The sequence below is a fragment of the Nycticebus coucang genome, chromosome 17 (assembly GCF_027406575.1).
Source record: "Nycticebus coucang isolate mNycCou1 chromosome 17, mNycCou1.pri, whole genome shotgun sequence".
In the NCBI taxonomy this organism is placed as follows: Eukaryota; Metazoa; Chordata; class Mammalia; order Primates; family Lorisidae; genus Nycticebus; species Nycticebus coucang.
Window position 1 is genome coordinate 5908551 of NC_069796.1, and position 21951 is coordinate 5930501.

A 21951-nucleotide genomic window follows, 5' to 3' on the forward strand; every position below is an offset into this window, starting at 1 on the left:
GAAGAAGACTTCTGAGATAATGAACAGGATTATTCTGTAACGAAGTCCTTTTTGGACTGCTGGGGTATGGTGGCCTTGGAACGTACCTTCTCATATGATGTCTGGTCATCATTGTATTGTCAGGGTGTTGGTTAGTAGGCCTAGGGTTAATAGGATAGTGCAGTTAAAATGAAACCATGTAATAAGGCCAGATGTTATAAGTAGGGCTCAGATAGCTCTTGTCAGTGGTCATGGACTTGGGCTCACTATGTTATAGGTGTGTATTTGGTGGCTCATTATGTATTGTCGTCTAAGTATAGTCTGACTAATAGTGTGAATATGTATGCTTGGATAAGGGCTACTGCGAATTCTAAAGCTGAGAGTAAAATAAGGATAATGAATGTGATTGAAGCTGTGGTTGGGCTGATCGATGAGAGTGCTAGTGTGGCACCTCCAGTTAGATGCATGAGAAGATGTCCTGCTGTGATGTTGGCTGTTAATCGTACAGCTAAGGCTATGGGTTGGATTAAAAGGCTGATAGTTTCGATAAGGACTAATATAGGAATTAGTAGGGGAGGGGTTCCCTGTGGTAAGAAATGGGCTAGAGATGCTTTTGTTTTGTGGTGGAAGCCTGTAATTACTGCGGCTGCTCATAATGGAATAGCCATGCCAAGGTTTATTGAAAGTTGGGTTGTTGGTGTAAAGGAGTGTGGTAATAAGCCTAGGAGGTTAGTTGATCAAATAAATAAAATAAGTGAGATAAGTATTAGTGATCAAATTCGTCCTTTTGTATTGTGAGTCACTATTAGTTGTTTTAAGATTAATTGGATGAGCCATTGTTGTATAGAGGACATTCGGTTGTTAATTAGTAGTGTGGGGGTTGAAAATAGGATGTAAGGAAATATAATGATAAAACCCACCATAGGTAGTCCTACTATTGTGGGGGTAATGAATGAGGCAAATAGGTTTTGGTTCATTTTTTTTTCCCATGGGTCGTCTTGTTTATATGTTTTTGTGGGTTTTGGGGTAGGGTCAGGAAGGTATATAAATTTTGATAATTTCTGCTGAAATAAGATGAATAGTGTTAAGATTATAGATAAAATAGTTGTGGTCCACGTTGATGTGTCTAACTGTGGCATTCACTGTGTCATAGTCTTGTAACTTTCAATCTTTAACTAAAAGGTTAATGGTTATTAGCTTCACAGTGATTTAGAGAGTTTTAAGAAGTCACTCTTCAAAGTACTTCAGTGGGACTAATTCAAGTATGATTAGCATGATGCTGTGGTTAGAGCCACAGATTTCAGAGCACTGTCTGTAGTAAATTCCTGGTTGGAGGTTATGAGAGTTGCTTGGTTTAGGCGTCCAAGCTGGGGATTGTGTCAGTTTTGATCCCTAGTGCTGGAACCGTTCATGAGTGGAGAACATCTTCAGAGGAGATTAGTATTCAGATGGACATTTCTGTGGGGAGAATCACTCGATTGTCAACTTTGAGTAGACGTAGGTCCCCAGGCTCTAGATCAGGGGTGGGTACTAAGTATGAGTCAAAGTGTAAATTGTCATAATCTGTGTACTCATAGCTTCAATATCATTGATGTCCTATTGTTTTTAGGGTTAAGGAAGGGGTGTTGATCTCATCTATCATATACAGGATTCGTAGAGATGGGAGAGCAATGAGGATTAGGATTACGGCAGGTAGGATGGTTCATACTGTTTCTACTTCTTGTGCATCTATGGTACTTATATGTGTGAGTTCAGTTGATAGTGTTAGGAAGATAATATATAGGACTAATGAGCTAATTATGAATACGATTATGAGAGTGTGGTCATGAAAACATAGTAGTTCTTCTATGATAGGGGAGGCAGTGTCTTGGAATCCAAGTTGTACTGGGTGAGCCATTAAGATATATAGGAGTTTAAGCTATAACTTAACTTTGACCAAGTTATGTATTGATTTTACTAATATCTTATGTGAAGAAGAAAGTCATAGAGGTTATGGAGTTAGCTTGAAACTAATTTTAGGAGGTTCTATTCCTCCCTTTCTTGTTTAAGCTTTTATGTATGTAGGTTCTTCAAATGTGTGATAAGGTGGAGGGCACCATGGAGTCATTCTAGGTTTGTATTAGTCAGCTCTACCATTAATACTTCTCGTTTTGAGGCGAAGGCTTCTCAAACTATAAAACTTATTAGTACTACTGCTGTAAGGGAGATAAAAGATCCAATTGATGAGATAGAATTTCACATTGTATATGCGTTCGGGTAGTCGGAGCAACGATGTGGTATTCCTGATAGGCTTAGGAAGTGCTATGGGAAGAAAGTTAAATTTACACCTACAAATATAATAGTGAAGTGGATTTTGGCCCAGGTTTGGTCTAAAGTGTAGCCAGAGAATAGGGGAAATCAGTGAACAAATCCCCCTATGATAGCGAATACCACTCCTATAGACAAGACGTAGTGAAAATGTGCTACTACGTAGTATGTATCGTGTAATACGATATCTAGTGAGGAGTTGGATAATACGATCCCTGTTAAACCCCCTACTGTAAATAGGAAAATAAACCCCAGGACTCATAGTATAGCTGGAGATCACTTGATGTTTCCTCTGTGTAAAGTAGCCAGTCAGCTGAATACTTTAACCCCCATAGGGATGGCGATGATTATTGTGACGGATGTGAAGTATGCTCAGGTGTCCACGTCTATACCCACTGTGAACATATGGTGGGCTCACACAATAAAGCCCAGGAAACCGATAAATATCATGGCTCATACCATGCCTATATACCCAAATGGTTCTTTTTTTTTTCTGGAATAGTAGGATACAATGTGTGAGATTATGCCGAATCCTGGTAAAATTAAAATATAGACTTCAGGGTGGCCAAAAAATCAGAATAAGTGCTGGTAGAGAATTGGGTCTCCTCCTCCTGCAGGGTCAAAAAAATGTAGTGTTTAGGTTGCGATCTGTTAGCAACATGGTGATGCCTGCTGCAAGGACTGGAAGGGATAATAATAATAAGATGGCCGTGATCATTACTGATCAAACAAGCAATGGGGTTTGGTATTGGGACATAGCTGGCAGTTTCATGTTCATAATAGTTGTGATAATGTTAATAGCGCCTAGGATTGAGGATACTCCTGTCAAGTGGAGTGAGAAAATGGTGAGGTCAACTGAAGCTCCTGCATGTGCTAGGTTGCCTACTAGAGGGGGGTACACGATTCATCCTGTCCAGCTCCAGCTTCAACTACTTATGAGGCTAAAAGGAGAAGGAATGATGGGGGTAGGAGTCAGAAGCTTATATTGTTTATTCATGGGAATCCTATATTGGGGGCTCCGATTATTAGGGGCACTAACTAGTTTCCGAACCCTCTGATTATAATTCGTATAACTATGAAAAAGATTATGATGAATGCATGGGCTGTGACAATAATGTTATAGGTTTGATCATCTCCCAGAAGAGTCCCTGGCTGGCCTAGCTCTGCCCAAATTAGGAGGCTCAGAGTGGTTCCCACTATCCCTGCTCAGGCACCAAATGCCAAGTATAGGGTGCTGATGTCTTTGTGATTTGTTGAATAAAGCCAGCGATTAACGAACATAGTTAGGTAAAATGCTGAGTAAAGCGTTGGACTGTAAATCTAAAGACAGGGTTAAGTCCCCTTTTTACCAAGCCTCAATGCGATTACTCATATTGGATTGCACGTTCAAAGGAGAAGCTTCAATTCTGCCGGAGCTTCTCCCGCCCTTTTTTCTTGGCGGGAGAAGTAGATTGAAGCCAGTTGATTAGTATTTTTAGCTGTTAACTAAAGTTTCGGGGGGTTGGAACCCACCAGTCTAGTAAGGACTTAGCTTAATTAAAGTAATTGATTTGCATTCAGTTGATGTAGGAGAAGTCTTGCAGTCCTTAGGGTTTGGTCAGAGGCTAAACATTGTTGTTTTCTTAGAGCTTTGAAGGCTCTTGGTCTAATTATAACCTAAGTCTCTAGTTCAGGGTTGAGATAATGGGTGACGGTGGAAGTAGTATAGATGATAGTGTAATGAGTGGGGCTGTGATGGCAGGTGGTGTGGGCGTGTTGAATTATCATTTTATTTTTATGTTGTTGGTTGTTGGAAATATGGTTAGGGACAAGGATTACACTAGTCATATGTAGAAGAAAAGAATTAGTAGGGATATGATGGCTATCAGCATATAATACTGTGATAATTTTTAGATAGTTCTTGGATGATGATTCATTTTGGTAGGAATCCGGAGAGGGGAGAAGTCCCCCTAATGATAAAAGGGCAATGAGGAACGTTGAGATGAGTACTGGTGTTTTGTTTCATAGGTGTGATATGGCTAGTGTGGTGGTGCTAGAGTTTGAGAGTAGTATAATAAATATGGATATTGTTAGGATCAAGTAGATTAGGAGATTAAGGATAGTTGCGGATGGGTTGAATGTGAGGGTAGCAATTATTCAGCCTATGTGAGTGATGGATGAGAATGCTAAGATTTTTTGTAGTTGTTTTTGGTTTCGTTCTCCTCAGCCTCTGATAAGAATAGTTAGAAGGGCGATTGGTAGGGTAATGTTGGAGTTTATTGATTGGTTTATTTGTAGTAGAATGGAGATGGGGCTAGTTTTTGTCATGTCAGTAGAATTATTCCTGATATAAGTGATACCCCTTGTGTGACTTCTGGCACTCAGAAGTGGAATGGGGCTATGCCTAGTTTCATTGTCAGTGCGAGTAGAATTATTAAGGAAGATAATGGGTAATAAATTTTTATTATTGCTCATTGTCCTGAGTGCATTGTTGATGATGATTGCTATTATTAGAACTATTGATGCTGTGGCTTGAGTTTGGAAATACTTGGTCACAGCCTCTGTGGATCGTGGTATTGCTTTTTGGATAAGAATAGGGGTTATAACTAGTATATTTATTTCTAACCCCACTCAGGTTAGAAGTCGGTGAGAGCTGATTATTGTGAGGATAGTCCCAGTGAATAGGGTGAAGTAAATTAGTAGGAGGATGGGTGGCTTAATTAGTACGGGAAGGGTATGAACCAACATTTTCGGGGTATGGGCCCAATAGCTTACTTAGCTGACCTTACTTTTGTAGGACTTGGTGTATTTGGTAGCACAAAGAATTTTGAATTCTTAGGAGTAGGTTCAAGCCCTATGGTTCTAGAAATAAGAGGACTTCCACCTCTATAATTTACTCTATCAAAGTAATTCTTTTGTCAGACATATTTCTAAGTTTGTGGGGGGATAAGAAGATGGGTAGTGAGGCATGTCATATGCATATAGCTAGTGTTAGGGGGAGAAAGTTATTTCATAGGAGGTGTATGAGCTGGTCATATCGGAATCGAGGGTATGATGCTCGTACTCATAGAAAAACGGTCGTTAATAGAAGGGGTTTTTTGGGTGAAATTCGTTGAGAATAATTCTGGGGTGTATATACTGTGAATTGCACTTAGGAAGATTGTGGCTGTTAAGGCATTTATTATAATGATATTGGTGTATTCGGCTATGAAGAATAGGGCAAATGGGCCTGCAGCATATTCTACGTTGAATCCTGATACAAGCTCAAACTCTCCTTCTGTCAGGTCAAATGGGGCTCGGTTTGTTTCTGCTAGTGTTGAAATTAATCATATTATTGCCAGGGGCCATGATGGGAGTAGAAGTCACGAGTGTTCTTGAGTTGTGATTAGGGTCGGTAGTGTGAATGACCCACTCATCAGGAGGATGGATAATAGGATGATGGCTAGGGTTACTTCATACGAGATAGTTTGTGCTACTGCTTATAGTGCTCCAATTAGTGCATATTTTAAGTTTGATGCTCATCCTGATCATAGGATTGAGTATACAACTAGGCTCGATGTGGCTAGGATGAATAGTACACCCAGGTTAATATTGATCAGGGGGTATAGGATTGGTAGTAGAGTTCATATAATAAGGGCAATAGATAGGGTTAGGGTGGGGGCAATTACATAAAGTAAGGTTGAAGATATTAGGGGCTGTAGGGGTTCTTTGATAAATAGTTTTATTGCATTGGTAAATGGTTGGAGGAGGCCACTTGGGCCTACAATATTGGGTCCTTGGCGAAGTTGTATGTAGCCTAGAGTTTTTCATTCTTGGAGTGTGAGGAATGCTATGGCTAGAATGACTGGGATAATGAGCAATAGGAGGTTTATTATAAACATGTGTTAAGAAGAGGAGTTGAACCTCTGATTATAAAGTTTAAAGTTTTATGCAATTACCAGGCTCTGTCATCTTAACAAACCCTGTTCTTGGGCAGGGTGGTGGGGAGAGTATTAGATTTAGATTATATCATCTATTTGGCTGAGAGAAATTGACTCTATTTCTCTTGTCCTTTCATACTGGGAGAAATATTAATAGATAGAAACCGACCTGGATTTCTCCGGTCTGAACTCAGATCATGTAGGACTCTAATCATTGAACAAACGAACCACTAATAGCGGTTGCACCATTGGGATGTCCTGATCCAACATTGAGGTCGTAAACCCTGTTGTCGATATGAACTCTAGAACAGGATTGCGCTGTTATCCCTAGGGTAACTTGTTCCATTGATCAATTTTTTGGGTCAATAGTTATATAATACGCATTGTGTATTTTTACTTTGACTAGTTGTGTCTAAGTGTATAATATTCAGAGGTTATTTATGCTCCGAGGTCACCCCAATCAAAATTGTTCACCCAGATATCAGGGATATTGTGGCCCTTTGTGGGGTAGAGTATGTGATTTGGGTGTTAAATTTAAGCTCCATAGGGTCTTCTCGTCTTTTTTATGTATCTTCACCTCTTCACAAAGAGGTCAATTTCACTGGTTGTAAGAGACAGTTAAACCCTCGTGTGGCCATTCATTTAAGTCTTCAATTAAGGAATAAGTTATTATGCTACCTTTGCATGGTCAGGATACTGCAGCCGTTAAACGCTAGTCACTGGGCAGGCAGTGCCTCTAATACTGTTGATGCTAGAGGTGATGTTTTTGGTAAACAGGCGGTGTTTGTTTGTGCCGGGTTCCTTTACTTATTGTAATCTTTCCTTTATAAGTGCACGCCTGTGTTGGGTTAACAGATCATTTGGTATGTTTATTTACTAGTGGGCTGTAATACCTGTTGATTAATTATCAGTGGGCATCCAATCTGATATAGGTCCGTGCAGGGACGATGTTATTCTTTTTACTCATATTAACATTATTTTACTCATAGTAACATTATTTCTTCTATTTAGTAATAGATTAGTCCAGTATATTTGTTAGGAGGTGGTTGAGAGGTTTGGAATAAGAAAGAACAGCTAGTGTTGAGCTTTAATGCTTTCTTAATTGATGGCTGCTTTTAGGCCAACTGTGGGTAGATTACTTAGTTACTCTCTATTAAAGGTTGTATCCTTTGTTCAATGAGCTGTACCTCTTTGAACTAACATTTAAGCTTATATTAGGATTATTAATTCTTTAGATAAGTTTAAAGCTGAACTTAGATTCTGTTCTGGACAACCAGCTATCACCAGGCTCGGTAGGCTTTTCACCTCTACCTACAGGTCTTCTCACTATTTTGCCACGTTGATGAGTTTGTTCACATACTGCCTATAGGTAGCTCATCTGGTTTGGGGGTTGTTGGCTATAGTTCTCTTCGTGAAGTTGTTCTAGTTAAATCATTATGCGAAAGGTAAAAGTTTTAAGCTTTGCTTTTTTATACTTTGGATTTATTCTTTTATCTTTCCCTTACAGTACTGTTTCTATAGCGCCTGAGTATATTTTCTATCTCCTATACTTACATAGGCTGAGGTAAATGTTTTAGTCTAATAAGAATTTGTGGTTTAGCTTAGTTAGGGCTAGTTATAGTAAATTCAAAGTGGTCATTTAGTTGAAATCTTCCAGGTGTAAGCCAGATGCTTTAGGTTTAAGCTACACTTTGGTAATTCCAAGCACACTTTCCAGTATGCTTACCTTGTTACGACTTGTCTTCTCTAATAGTTTAGTGGTATTGTATTATGTATGTTTTGGTCTAAATTAATTTGAGGAAGGTGACGGGTGGTGTGTGCGTGCTTCATTGCCCTATTCGATTAAGCTCTCTGTTCTTAATTTACTTCTAAATCCGCCTTTACCGCTTGTTTCATTGGGGGTAGCGTTTATTGTTCTGTGGGAGATAGAAAATGTAGCCCATTTCTTCCCACCTCATAGACTATACCTTGACCTAACGTTTTAATGTGTCATTCTCTTGCTTACTTTGGGTCCTTGACAGGGTTTGCTGAGGATCAAAACAGTGGTTGAAGATAAACTAATGAAATGGGGAATTCATAGAACATATATAGCAAGTAATTCAGAATTTCAGATAGTATTTAGACAAGTCACTAAACAAATAGCTACAGCAATGAAAATAAATCCTCAATAATAAAAACAATCAGATTTCCTGAGTTACTACATTATAATATTCAAAGTTATCAGTTTTCAACAAAAAAATCCCAACGTATCTAAAGAAACAAGAGAGTTTATCAGATTTATGGAATAACTCAACAGAAGATGTTGCTGAAATAACTGGTCTCACTACTTTGACGTACTTTAAACTCATTGCCTTCAATATGCTCAAAGGCCAAAAGGACGCAAAGGAAATAAAATATGAACAGATAGCAAATATCAATAAAGAGGTAGAAATTACGTAAAGAAACCAGTCTGAAACTCTTGAGCTTAAAGGTACAATGACTCAAATAAAACCCTTTCTAGAGTATTTTAATAATGGATTTGAGCAGGCAGATGGAAGATTCAGTAAACTTGAACATAAATTACCTAGTCTGAGCATCAGAGTGTAAAGAAAATGATATCAAACGAACAGAACCTCAGACACCTGAGAGTTTTTATCAAGTACACTAATAGGTAAGTAACAATAATCCCAGAATTTGAGGACATAAGAAGAAAATAGCAAGAATTTTGAAGAACCAATTGCCAAAACTTACTAAATTTGGTAAGGGATACAAATACACACATTTAAGAAGCTCAGTGTACTCCAGGTGGGATATACGCAAAGAGGGCTAAAGATTAAAGTGCTTCATAAATCATATGTGCCAAAAAATTCAAGGCTGAGTGTGGTGGCTCACACCTGTAATCCTAGTACTCTGAGAGGACAAGACAGGAGGACTGAGCTCAGGATTTCAAGACCAGCCTGAGAAGAGTGACACCCTATCTCTACTAAAAGTAAAAAAAAAAATTAGCCCTACATCATGGCTCTTGCTGTAGTCTCAGCTACTTGAGAGGCTGAGGCAGGAAGACTACTTGAGCCCAAGAGTTTGAGGTTGGAGTGAGCTGTAATGACTTCACTGCATTCTATCCAGAGCAACAGAGCAAGACTCTGTCTCAATAAATAAATAAATATAAAAAATTCAAATCAGGCAAACTATTTATAGTTTTATACTTAGAAATTTTACCTTATAAATATGCCACTTTGAAAAACTAAAGCAAAATATAATTTAAGGCATGCAAATTTTATCTGTAGTATGCCACCAAATAACAACTCAAGTTTACGATGTACTATCTGTATACAACAGTCTGTGAGCAGCTGTGACATGTGTGCTAAGCATCGCTTTCCAGGGAAGCTCTGATGGGCACTCCCGGTGGTGTCTCTCTTCATTGTCAGCGAGCCCAGACAATAGCGTCCACCAGCAAAACAGAGATTATTGTACACCTTTAAAGAAAAAGACATTGAGATGCTGATATGTCCAGGTCACAAAAGGATAGAAATGGAATTTTAAACCAGAGCTATATTTTTCCACTAAAGCAAAACAATTTTTTTATGTTTTTTTTTTTTTTTAATGACATAGGCTACCCCATCTTAAATGTCAGCCCATAGTTTATAATTCTGTCTATTCATCAGTCATGTATAGGTTAAGAAAGAATTTTCTTTTACAATAAAATTAAACATAAGCTAACTTATAATAAAGTATCTATTTCTTTGGAGCCTAAATTAGCTTTAGAAGGATTTTAGTCATGTAAATAATTAGAATAATTTTATGAAAAATACTTTAAATTTAGTATACATTATCTTTTTTATTTTTTATTTATGTATAATACTTTAATTGAATTTTTTCACTAGAAAAAAATTGAAAGTGGAAAATTTATTGGAGCGTAACTTATTGCAACGCATTTATTGTTCGAAGTATTAAGCACCAGCTAAGTACCATTACTCAGTGCCACACAGTGAAATCCTGGGACAGGTGTAACAACAGCTTGAGTTAAGTTATTCAACAAAGGTTTTCATTCAAATAGAAATAGCAAATCTATCCTAAACTCCCATCCCATTCTTCACTAAATCTCCACACTTTCTACACATACACATTCCACAATTGGTTGTTTTATTTTAATTAGGTTCACAGATAACCAATTCATTTGAAAATCAGAATGCGTGAGAAATACTAAAAAATAATCAGCCTTGGGTCGCTCTCAATTCCTTACTCTGTGACCAAAGATTTCCTGAAAGGTAAACAATGACCATTATTTAGCTGAGGGGCAAGTAGGGCATTTGATACGTGGAGAAAAATAAGAAGGAGAGTGAGTAAAGCAGTAGTCACATTTCTGAAGAATGAAGTTGGTAGATTGCAAGTGACAGGTTCAATTACTGGTCCATGGACCATTGACACCTATGCCTTAAACTCTGAGGAATGGGCAGTGGAAAAGGGATGAATAACTCTCAAGATTTAGAGAAAATATGTAACCACTCAGGCAGAAAATTAGCAATTACATTTTGTGCCATCAGTAATAACTATTTCAACAAAGATCTTAGCTTAACGTCAGACTGGGTGACAGTATATCAACCATTACACCTGTGTTCAATCAGCAACCACATCCCTCACTGTGATACTGAGCTGGTTAGTTCAAATGTGGCGTGTTCACTGATAAGCAAGATGGCTGACATTTGCTACAGAAGTATTCAAGAGCAATTGACTTCATAGTTTTGATGCTGACTATAGAAAAGAAAATTTTTGCAAAATTTGGACAGTTGCAATTTGTTCAGATTTTCCTCTGATTTGTTTCTTTGCAAGAAAACATACAATTGTAATTTTTATTGAAGACAAAGTACAACATAAAGTAAGTCGATTAGAAGTTTGAGAGTGTAATTCTTCAAATTTACAGTTAAATAATTTGCTGAGACATGTCTTATGGCCTAGGATGTGATCAATCTTAGAGAATGTCCTGTGTGCTGATGAGAATGTACATTCAATGGTTTGGGGGTAGAACGTTCTGAAGAGGTCTATGAGGTCCATTTGCTCTGGAGTCTCATCCAAGTTCAATGTTTTGCTATTAGGTTCCTGCCTTGATGGTGTGTTCAGCTGTGTCAAAGGGGTGTTAAAGTGCCTGGAAATTAACATACAAATGTTTATCTCTTTGCTTAGCTCTAGTAAGATTTGCTTTATGAATCTGGAAGGTCCTGTGTTAGGTGCATATATATTTAAGATTGCTATGTTTTCTTGTGGAATTACTACCTTTACTGTTATATAAAGACCATCTTTGTCTTACCTTTTTTACCCATTGTTGACTTAAGTCTATTTTGTCTAATATGAGGATGGCTGTACCTGCTGTCTTTTCATTTCCATAATTAAATTAAATATCAATTTTAATAAATTTATGGCAGCATTTCTGTTTTTCATGGTAAATAAGTAAAACAATAGTTGAAAAATTGAAAATAGAGGCAGAAGAATATGAACCTATGTTACCTTTTTTGTATTTTTAATGCAAATCTGTTTTAAATTTTAGATGTAATGAATGTTTTCCATAAATTTTAAATAGTGAAAAATATGACATAGAGAATTATTATTGTTTTCTAACAGATAAATATAACTAATTTAGCCAACAAGCCCTATTATCTTATACTCTTACAACCAGACATATGCACAATACTAAAAATAATATTAAAAAGTCAAATAACAAAAATATAAGATTAAAGTCAACAAATGGTTCATATTCAATTTAAACATAAAAACCTATACATACCTTGCTAGGTGAAATTAACAAATGGCTTTATTTAGTGCAAAAATGTACTAAAAAATAGCCTTTGTAAGATATAACATCTAGAGATATGATTTTACTCCTAATTCTTTATTTTTATTTATTTATTTATTTATTTATTTATTTATTTTTACGGTTTTTGCCAGGGCTGGGTTTGAACCTGCCACCTCCAACATATGGGGCCGGTGCCCTACTCTTTTGAGCCACAGGCGCCGCCCTTTACTCCTAATTCTTAAGGTAAATAACCCAGATACAGTATATTGCCATTCTGGTGGTTACCCTCATTGTAAATTTTTAAAAGTGTTTGTGGTATTAAACATACAGAATTGTCCCAAATTAAATCATTAGACTAATTTATTGCGTTCTTATGTCACATTCTTATTAGTAATGTCTCCTACCTGAGATAAATTTTCATTTACAGTAAACTATTCCCATATGATGTGTACTCATGTTGATGTATTTGTATGGCTGGAGTCAATTCAATAATTTATGTATATATGGATAATATATATTTTATATAACAAATAGTGACATTTAATACTTTATTTACAACATTATATACTTTTGTCTGTTTAATAATCAGAATATAATCCTTGTTTTACCTTTAAAAATTGTATAGAGACTACAGATTTTTGTGAAAGGGTCTAAAAACGCTTCAAGATTGTTCCTGAAGCCAAAGAAGAAACAGTTTGCTCATGTGTGACTCAGTTATGTATAACTCTGACAACAGGTACACGTACACCCCAAAAATGATGAAGAAGGTGACACAATATGTGAAATAGAATAAGTGCATGCAAAGCGTATTATATCATTCAATTTACACAAGAGTGAAATTGTAGAATTAGAAGGTATATTGCCTTACAAAATAGTCATTTCCCCAAAAACTGTTTAAATCAAATACTGGAAAATCACTGACATTTGTTGTGATCTAAAGAACCTTTCTATCCCAGATGCAGGGCACGTTTCAGAAGGGAAGGCTATTTTTATTTATTTTCTTGTAAGTTATTCTGATAAATTCAGAATACAAATGTTTATACTTGTGTGTATGTTCTTAATGCAGGTGCAACTCAATTTCCTGCATGAATATAGAGCCCTGCCCATATCGCAGGGCTGCGTCAGCACTCTTCAGCATAAACGTTAGTTCTCCAGTCAAGGACGAGAACAAAGACCATGAGGATGACGATGATGGTAATTTATTTAGAGCAAATGCAAGGCTTTACAAAAACTCAGTCTTTTCTTGAGCTCAGATTCACCACCTCCAATAATTGTTTGTCACCTGTGTGTGATTCCACCCCTTTGTAACATTGTTAATTGTGCAGTTTATTCACAGAAGTTTCTAATCTCCTTTTTACTTTTTCCTCCACTCTACTCCTGGTTGCCAAAGTACTTCTATCTCATCTCCATCCTATCAATGTTCAATTTCAAATAGCTATAATGTTGGGAGGGTTTGAGTGACTTCTTCTCATTAAGGTATAAATGATTGATTGATTCTGGTTCTGTCTTTTCCGGGGCATTTACATTTTAATAGAGGATAATTCTTTCATTCATGGGGAATGAGTTCTGTAACAGTGTCATTTCAAACTGGAGTAATAGGACAGTGTGAGGGGAACTCAGAACTGGGAAATCTTCCTTGTTAATTTTTCTCAAGGTCATATCCCATTTCTTTCAAGAGTTGAAAATTTTACTCTCTACCTTAGATTCTAGTGTCACTAAAGTTGGATTTGGTCCCTACAAGCCTGAAGTTATTTTCTGGAAGTGATTTTAAAAAGGATGCAATCACGTTAACTCTTTCACGTCACAAAGATAACCTTGAGAACATAGCAGTCATAATATGGAAAGCCTCTGAGGTAGGTAGAATCAAAATCCAAAATAAACCAAGCAAATGGGGGCAAGACATGATTGCAAGAGGGACTTTACCTAACAATTGCAATCAGTGTAACCTGGCTTATTGTATCCTCAATGAATCCCCAACAATAAAAAAAATAAATAAATAAATAACATCGAACCCAAATACATAAAGCCAGAGAGAGTGCAGTGAGACAGCCTAATCAACCATCCTAGCAGTACTATTTATATCCTTCCCAGCTCTGTAGTAAATATTGTTTTATGCTCATACACTATTTCTTCAGCCTCAAGAAGAGATGAGATTTCTAAGTATCCTTTTGCTGTACAACTCTAGTAAATAAAATGTACAGTACTCTTATAACTATCCTAGAGAGACATGAAGATCACATCGTAGGCATTCTTATTCTGCCCTAAAACAATTTTTATGAATTATAAATCAGGCGTCATTCTGGGGAAATGAAATACACTTGAAGCTTATGGACAACGTGTTTGTCTCTGCATCACGAAGGACTAAATTTTAAATTGCATATCATTCCATTTTTATAATTTCATTCACTGTAAAACCACAGAAGTCCCAGAGTAATTTTTAAAACGAAACAAAATACTGTGTGTTGGCTGAGTCTAGGTATATTTTCGTACTGAACTGAGATAGAAAATTTCGGTCTGCCACATAAGACTGCTAATATCTAAGGTACATAGTAAACAATAATAAACTCTCACCAAGTTCAGGAAAGCTTTGATCATAAACTAATGCTAACTAGAGTTATTCTTCATACACCTCATGGGGTAATAAAAAGCCAAACTCATATCACTAAATTCCATATAAATGAAGCAAACTATTATAGTCTCAAATATGTAGAAGTATTTTAGTTATCTGGCAGAATTTTAAAAACCTACTGACTTTTCTAGACAATAGGAATTTATATTTGATATGATCTTTGTGTAAAAACTTTTATTAATATTTAACATCATTTACTATTATATTGAATAATATTAAATATTATTACTATTTCTATGATTGGTTAGAGTTTAGGTTTTAAACAGCAATTTTTAATTCTCTCTGGCATCCTTTAGTAATTTAGAATTATTTGCCCATTAATGCATAATGCCGAATGTCTATGTCATTTTCTATAGATTTCCTAGTGAAATTTTAAGGTGAATTCACTCCTTTGGGAAAGTTTGTATACATCGCTGGCTATTCTTTTAAAACAGAATGGCAAATATACTACATAAGACTAGAAATTATATCCTTAAATATTTGGTTGCTGAGAATCTGTTTCCTGAAAAATTAGAATAATGTAAGCTCTGAACTGAATTATATTTTTTTAATTTTGATGTTTGGAGTTTTATGTTTTAGAATAAATAGACTTCTTTCGAATTTCTGAAGAATAATTTGTTTACATTTGGGGGAGGGGAGAAAGAGAAGCATTAAAATACTCCCAGTTACGTCTTCATACTTCTTTTTATATCCCATGGAAATAACAAAAGGTCAACATTTTCTGACCTAATGACAAAGCAGAATTTTTGCAAATTCATTGACAGGAATGTCACAGGAGATTTTCTACCATATCCCTGTCCATGTGAGGATGAGTAAGAAAGAGAGAAAATTAAAATTAATTTTTCTTTTCCTTTTGGCTAGAGGAAATTCTATTTGGAGAACATCAGAAAAGGACTTTTCTTTTCTGCCTAATACACAATGTATTTTCAGCAGTGTATTCCATTCAAATTAAATTTGGATTAAAATACAAAATAAGGAAAATAGCTTATGTGCTAATGCAAAGAAACTGCTGCACACTGAGGTTAATTCACGTGTATGGGCATCTATTCAGTGTAAATTTGGCAAAAATAAGCATTCTTTTGCAAATATTCAATTCAATTATGCTTTTTAGAAAGTTTTCAAGTATACCTATTACACAAAGCTTCAGGTAAATGTAAGAGACAGATCATATTTAATAATCATCAATACTTTCATAAATGACTCTAGATATTATTCTGGTTATAGTTTTCAAACTTCAAAGGTTTTTACTTTGAAAATTAAGTTTTTAAAAACAGTTTTCCAAATTTATTTTCATTTAGAATAATACGTTGTCAAATCTTCATTATCTTAAATGGCTAAATTAATATTCTACAATTAAAAAATATGAGATAAAGAAAAATTCTTTTATAGCTTATTTGATGAAGTTTTGGTTTAATTAATGATCTATGTTAAAACTCCAGATATCTTTGAGCTTAAGATTATTGCTAAAACAAAAGCTTGAATGCCAAGGGAATAAAGAAAATAATTACGACTTGACAACTCAACACAATAATTTTAAAACACACCAATTTCAATTCAATTGATTACTTTATGTTTATTTTATTGATTCTTTAACATTGGGATTTATTTTGCTTCCTTTTTCCCATGACTTCATGTAGTTTTCAGAGTAAACTTGAGACCATTTTTTCTTCTCTTTATCTTTGCCTTTGAAATTGCACAGACATTAGCCAGAGGTTTTCTAAATGTAAAGTATTATACACAGCACAAGATAGTGGTTAGACCTAGGCTTCTGTACGCAGATAGCCTTGGCTCAAAGTTCAGGTTTATTTTCCTAAAGGCTATTTTTCTGGTTTTAGAAAACCCTTAAGGTTTGAAAACCCTGAGTTTCTTGAAAGCAGAATTGTGATAATTATGGTACCTTCCACACAGGACTCCAGTGAGGGTTCAATGGACCAAATGGATATAAAGTGCTCACCAGAGGGTCTGAGCTGTCTTATAAACAATACATGTTTCATTTTATGCCATGACTTAGCTAACCAAGAATAATATCTAAGCTATAGAAAACTGTGTCTTGTTATAGCCAGGGAAGAGAAGAATCACCATGCCTCCCTACCCACCTAGTTTCCTCTAACTTTTTTTGGGATGTGTCCATCATGGCATGGATTATTATGAGTTGCATAACTTCCCTAATCACTTGCGTTGTTGTCTCCACTGAGGAGAGAGCTATTAGGCAACTGGCAGAGAGAGATTTCCTTGGAGAAATCCAGAGACCTTTGTCCTCTAATATTACCTCACCAGCAAGGCCGTGCCTGTATTTTTTCTATTTCTTTGCATACTCTTCTTGTGCTACATTTATCTTCTTATCACTTGTCACCACCCACCATATTCCATGACTTCCTTCTTATCTTGTTAGAATGGTTAATGTGTGAAAACACAGATTTATCTTGTTTATTGATAACTAGATCCTATAATACATAGTAGGTATGCAGAAGGTAGTAATTAAACATTTTTTGAATAAATAAATACATTTATATTTGGAGATGTATTTCTAAAAATTTTGGACATCTATTATCAATGAAATTTTCAATACCTAATTATCATTCTGTAGAAAAGTATACATTGGGATGGTGCTTATGATGGAAAGTCTAGCCATTATTAAACATCCATGTTCCAACACCTACCAATTAAAGAAATATTCGTGAAAAAGGCAGAACTATTTTATATACTTAGAGAGTTCACCAATATCTCATATTGTCCATACATGAAACTGCTATGGTCTACAGTTATTGTTTTAATATAATCGATAAAAAATAGTACCTACATTTGATTTCATTCTGGCTTCTGTCTCTTTATCTTAACTTGTGTTCCTTAGAAAGCGGAGCCTGGTGGAATGCTTGTGTGGTAAGTCTAGGAAGGAGCGCATTCCCAGGGAAACAGGATGTAAGAAAAGGAAGTTGAGGAAGGGAAGAAGGAAGAGCAAACATGAGCAGTACGTTACCAAGCTGCCTAAAGCATCCCCGCAAACTGACAGTTAAGGTGTGCGTGGAGACCTTCGTGGAGGGTTTATGAAGCTATGATGGAGAGTATGTGGGTCGCTATGACAGTTTTGAGACAAACCATGCTATGGTCCATTATTTCACTTCCATGAAAAAACAGTCAACAGCATCCTCTCTGATTCAGCAAGTGTTGACTTTCTTTGCTTATGGGTGTTGGTGTGAGGGCTTCATTTGTTTCTGTCCATGAAATTTTATGTTTCTTGATTTTGGGGGTGTCTCAAAATTTTCATAATGACCCATGTACAAAAGTGTTAGAGGAGGTAACAAAAAGGAAGAATTGTTTATTGTATACCCTTTTACAATGATTAAAATGTGCCTCAAGAACTTCAAACATTTTCCTTCCTCTGCTACGTCCCCTGACTTTCTTAGTTTTTCATTCTGGAGTCTAAGCAGATCTTGCAGATTTAGAAATTCAGTGGCAGCCCTAGAGCCTGGTACAATAAGAATGTCTGGCACATGGAATGGAAGCAGGTCACTATTAGTTAGGTTCATACATGATCCAAAGGCCAGAAAGCACCTTCACAGTTAACTCTTGCGTCTATCAGAGCCAGCAGCAGGGAGCAGTGGCCTGGCCCCAAGACGCACAAGTGGTTGCTGCTAGGGGAGCTGTAATTGGACGTTAGGCAAGAGTCCAGCTCTAAGGTAACAAATGAACTAAATTCCACACATGCCTCATCCCTCAAAGTACATGTACTAGAAAAGTGTCCTGAGCTTTTAACGCAAATCTTTCTAGAGTCAAGGTGTGCAAGTCCCCAAAACTCTAAAATATAAATTCAAACACACAAACATTTTAAAAGTACCTATTTTTTTCATTAAAAAGATTATAAAATAAAACTTCTATAACTCTCATGTTAAAAGTCTCATGTGCACTAGAATAATTTGTAGTGGAAAGTAAATTTGTCATAAAAATTTAATTCATAACATTATGAAAAGTTATAAACATTTTAGATTATCTTGCTAACAATGTCAATGCTTACATTTTGGTAAGAAATTATATTCAGGTACACCATGGAGATATTCAATTTAGCATGATTTATGAGACAGCATTCTATCCAGTTCTGCTTTTAAAACCTGGATGCATATAATGAGACTACTTCACTCTGGATAAGAACTAGTAATAAGAGAGCAGGCATAAGGAGGTCACAGGAAAAATATTGTTCTTCCTACTGGAGCTCAATTTTGTTCCAATATTTTAGAAAATATTTTGAATATGGTTTTCTATATCAAATATATTAGATACAGTAAGAAGACAAATTTTTCAGTGTGCGTGTAATGTATGTTATCTAAATTATCTTTTCTGTGTGAGTAGGAAAGCCTGTACTGTGTTAATATGACATTCTCCTTAAGAAAAACGAAGTATTTCCTGCACTTGCATATAGCTAGTTGGTCATGAGCCTCTGAAAAAGAAGAACCAAAGGACCTTGTTACATTCATTTAGTATGTAATACTGAAAATGATGCCAAGAATTTTATACCAAAACTTTACTAAATCAAATAATTTGAGTGGATAAGGTTGGTCCATCACAAGTGTCTACTGTACTTTTCTGTCTTTACTGTTTTAAAGTATTTGGTCAACACAGGAATACCATCTCAGAAGACCACAGTTTATTAATAGGAATTCAATCAAAGTTGAATTCATTCTATAAAAATGACCAGGATATAGAAAATCATAGACATCATCTTAAAAAGAAATGGTTAAAGTAAGTGCAAATGTTATGCTTGGATATCATAATACTCAGGGGAAACATGACAGAAGTACTCAAATATTTGAAAGTTTTCATGTGGAAGATAGAGTTCCTTTTCCTATATAGCTAAAGCCATAAATTTAAGGCAAATGTGTGAGCATTAAATAAAAATGAGTTAAGCTTGAAATAGAAATATTGCACGATAGAGTCTGTGTAGTAATGCACAGAGTTACAGCTAGAGATAATATATGACCAATTATAGGAGAAGTTCTAATTAAACTCTTGCCTGTTAGAGATTTTAAAGACCAGAATCAAGGACTGTATAGATGGTTAACAGGACCTCTGGTACAAATCTCATTCAGAGACAATATTTTATAATTCTTTAAATATCAGAGTGAACTTACGTTCATCTCAAAATTTTTATTCATAAAATATGTATTAAGAATTGGTGTAGATAAAACAGAAATCAGTGAATGGTAGTAAAGGATATATTTAATATAAGGAATATACGTGCTATAAATCTATGAAGAAAAATAAAATATGGCTTAGTAAAGGAATGACAGGACAACTGGCCTAGATTTATTTAAGGAGTCAAGGACATCTTTAAACAAGAAGGTAGAATTTAAGCAGAGACCTGAAAGAAGGCAACAAGGTGTCACTCACTGGACAGTTGAGTTGTCCCTTAAGTTGTCCAATGTTAAGGGACAGCATTAGGGTCAGGAAATTAAGTTCATAAACTCATCCCAGAAGAAGTGCCATATAGGTCATTGCTAAATATCACCATGATCACCTTCAAAGTACTCCCCTGGGGTAGTATGTACTAACAACATTACCTAATCACCCCTCAAAGCACTTTTTCTAGAAACAGTTCATGAACTTAATTGTCAGATCTCAGGTTAGGGCGACTCTGATGACCATTCCAGACAAAGAGTTCAAAAATTTCTTTGAAGGGTGGGCTGGAAAATATCATCGATGCACAATTTCCCAAGGGCAACACTTCAAATGTGACCCAGTGATATTAAGCAATGAGGTATGTAGCGCTTTTTCCAGGATGAGTTCAAGAACTTAATTGACCTCATATCCTCGAATTCAGGGTTCAGCACTCCAAGAGTCCTTCTATAAGGATATATCTTTTTTTCATCATATCTGACATCCATTTATAAAATTTTATACAAATTACTACAGGTATTAACTTTCATTCCAATGTGAAAGCATCTAGAGAACTAAATTTAATAATGACAAAATCTTTTGAGTAAAACATAATGATTGAGTTAAATTATTAAAAATTTTCTACCAAAGATGTTAAATATTTTCAGGAAAAGTAATGTGTTGATGTGTATTTTATATACATTAAGTCACTTGAAAGATAATTAAATCCATCTATGCAAAAAATGTGTTATATATATATATCTACTGGGTATCTTTAGAATTATATGAACAATAATATGTTTTTATATGCCCTCATTTAATGGTTATCTTTAGAATTATATGAACAACAATAACAAGAAAAACAATAAATTATATCTTTAAAAATAAATTCTCTATTGGATTAATGTCACCAAGATAGTGAAATAATAATAGCTTTCTACTTTCATTCCTCACTCTACGTTAATTTTGATAACTGCCCATGGATGAGAATACCTCTGTGGGAATCTGAAATTATATTAGAGAGGTTCTAATACACTGCAAGAGCACACTGAAGTGGGTAGAAAGAACAATTTACTTCATCAGCCTTTTTCCTCTCCTAAGGCAAAATATCTCAGCAATAGGAGAACCCACTTCAGCCTAAAATTTACTCTATTCGGGGAAGTGGGAACAAAGTGAACTCCTGATTTCCCCTATCTTCAAACACAGCACAGAGGCCCATCACTTTATCATTCCAAATGGATATGAGGAGGGAACTTAGTGTCAAGGAGCAGAGAAAACTGTTTCTTCAAATGTGAAAACAGCAATACAAAATGTCAACAAACACACCTAAAAGAAGGAAATACATCAACACCAAAGAAACACAAAAAATTTCCGAGAACTAAACCTCAAAAAGGGGAGATTTATGAAGTGCCTGAAAAAAGAATACAAAATACTTGATTTAAGTAGGCTCAGAAGGCCACAAGAGAAAATAGGGAGACAATTAATTAGAAAAAAAATATGTAAACAAAATTATACATTTAACAAACAGGTATAAACCATAAAATGGAACCAAATAGAAATTTTGGAGTAGAATACAATGAATGAAATAAAAAAAAAATTGATAGAGAGCTTTGAAACAGATTTGATCAAACAAAGCAAATAACCTACAAACCCAAATGAACAAGTTTTTGAAATTATGCAAACATAGGAAGAAAACTAGAAATAAAAATGAATGAAGAAAGTCCACAGGACACAATCAGAAGTAACTTTCACATTAGGGATTCTTAGAGAAAAGGAGGCAAAAGGCCTATTTGAAGAAACAAGAATGATAATTTATCAAATTTTGTGAGAGATATAGATATCAAGATACTTGGTACTCATGGCTCTCCAACCAGGTGAAATTCATAGAAGGCTTTATCAGGACATGTAGTCAAATATTTAAATTAAAAGAGAAAGAATTTTAAAAACCAAGAAAAAGAGTTATATCACATACAAAGAAACCAATATGAGACTATCATCATAAT

General features: G+C 35.4%; 1 pseudogene; it reads right to left on the reverse strand.

Moving 5' to 3' along the window:
* Positions 1-275: 275 nt before the first annotated feature.
* On the reverse strand, positions 276-956 carry LOC128569084 (ATP synthase subunit a-like; annotated as a pseudogene).
* Positions 957-21951: the final 20995 nt, after the last annotated feature.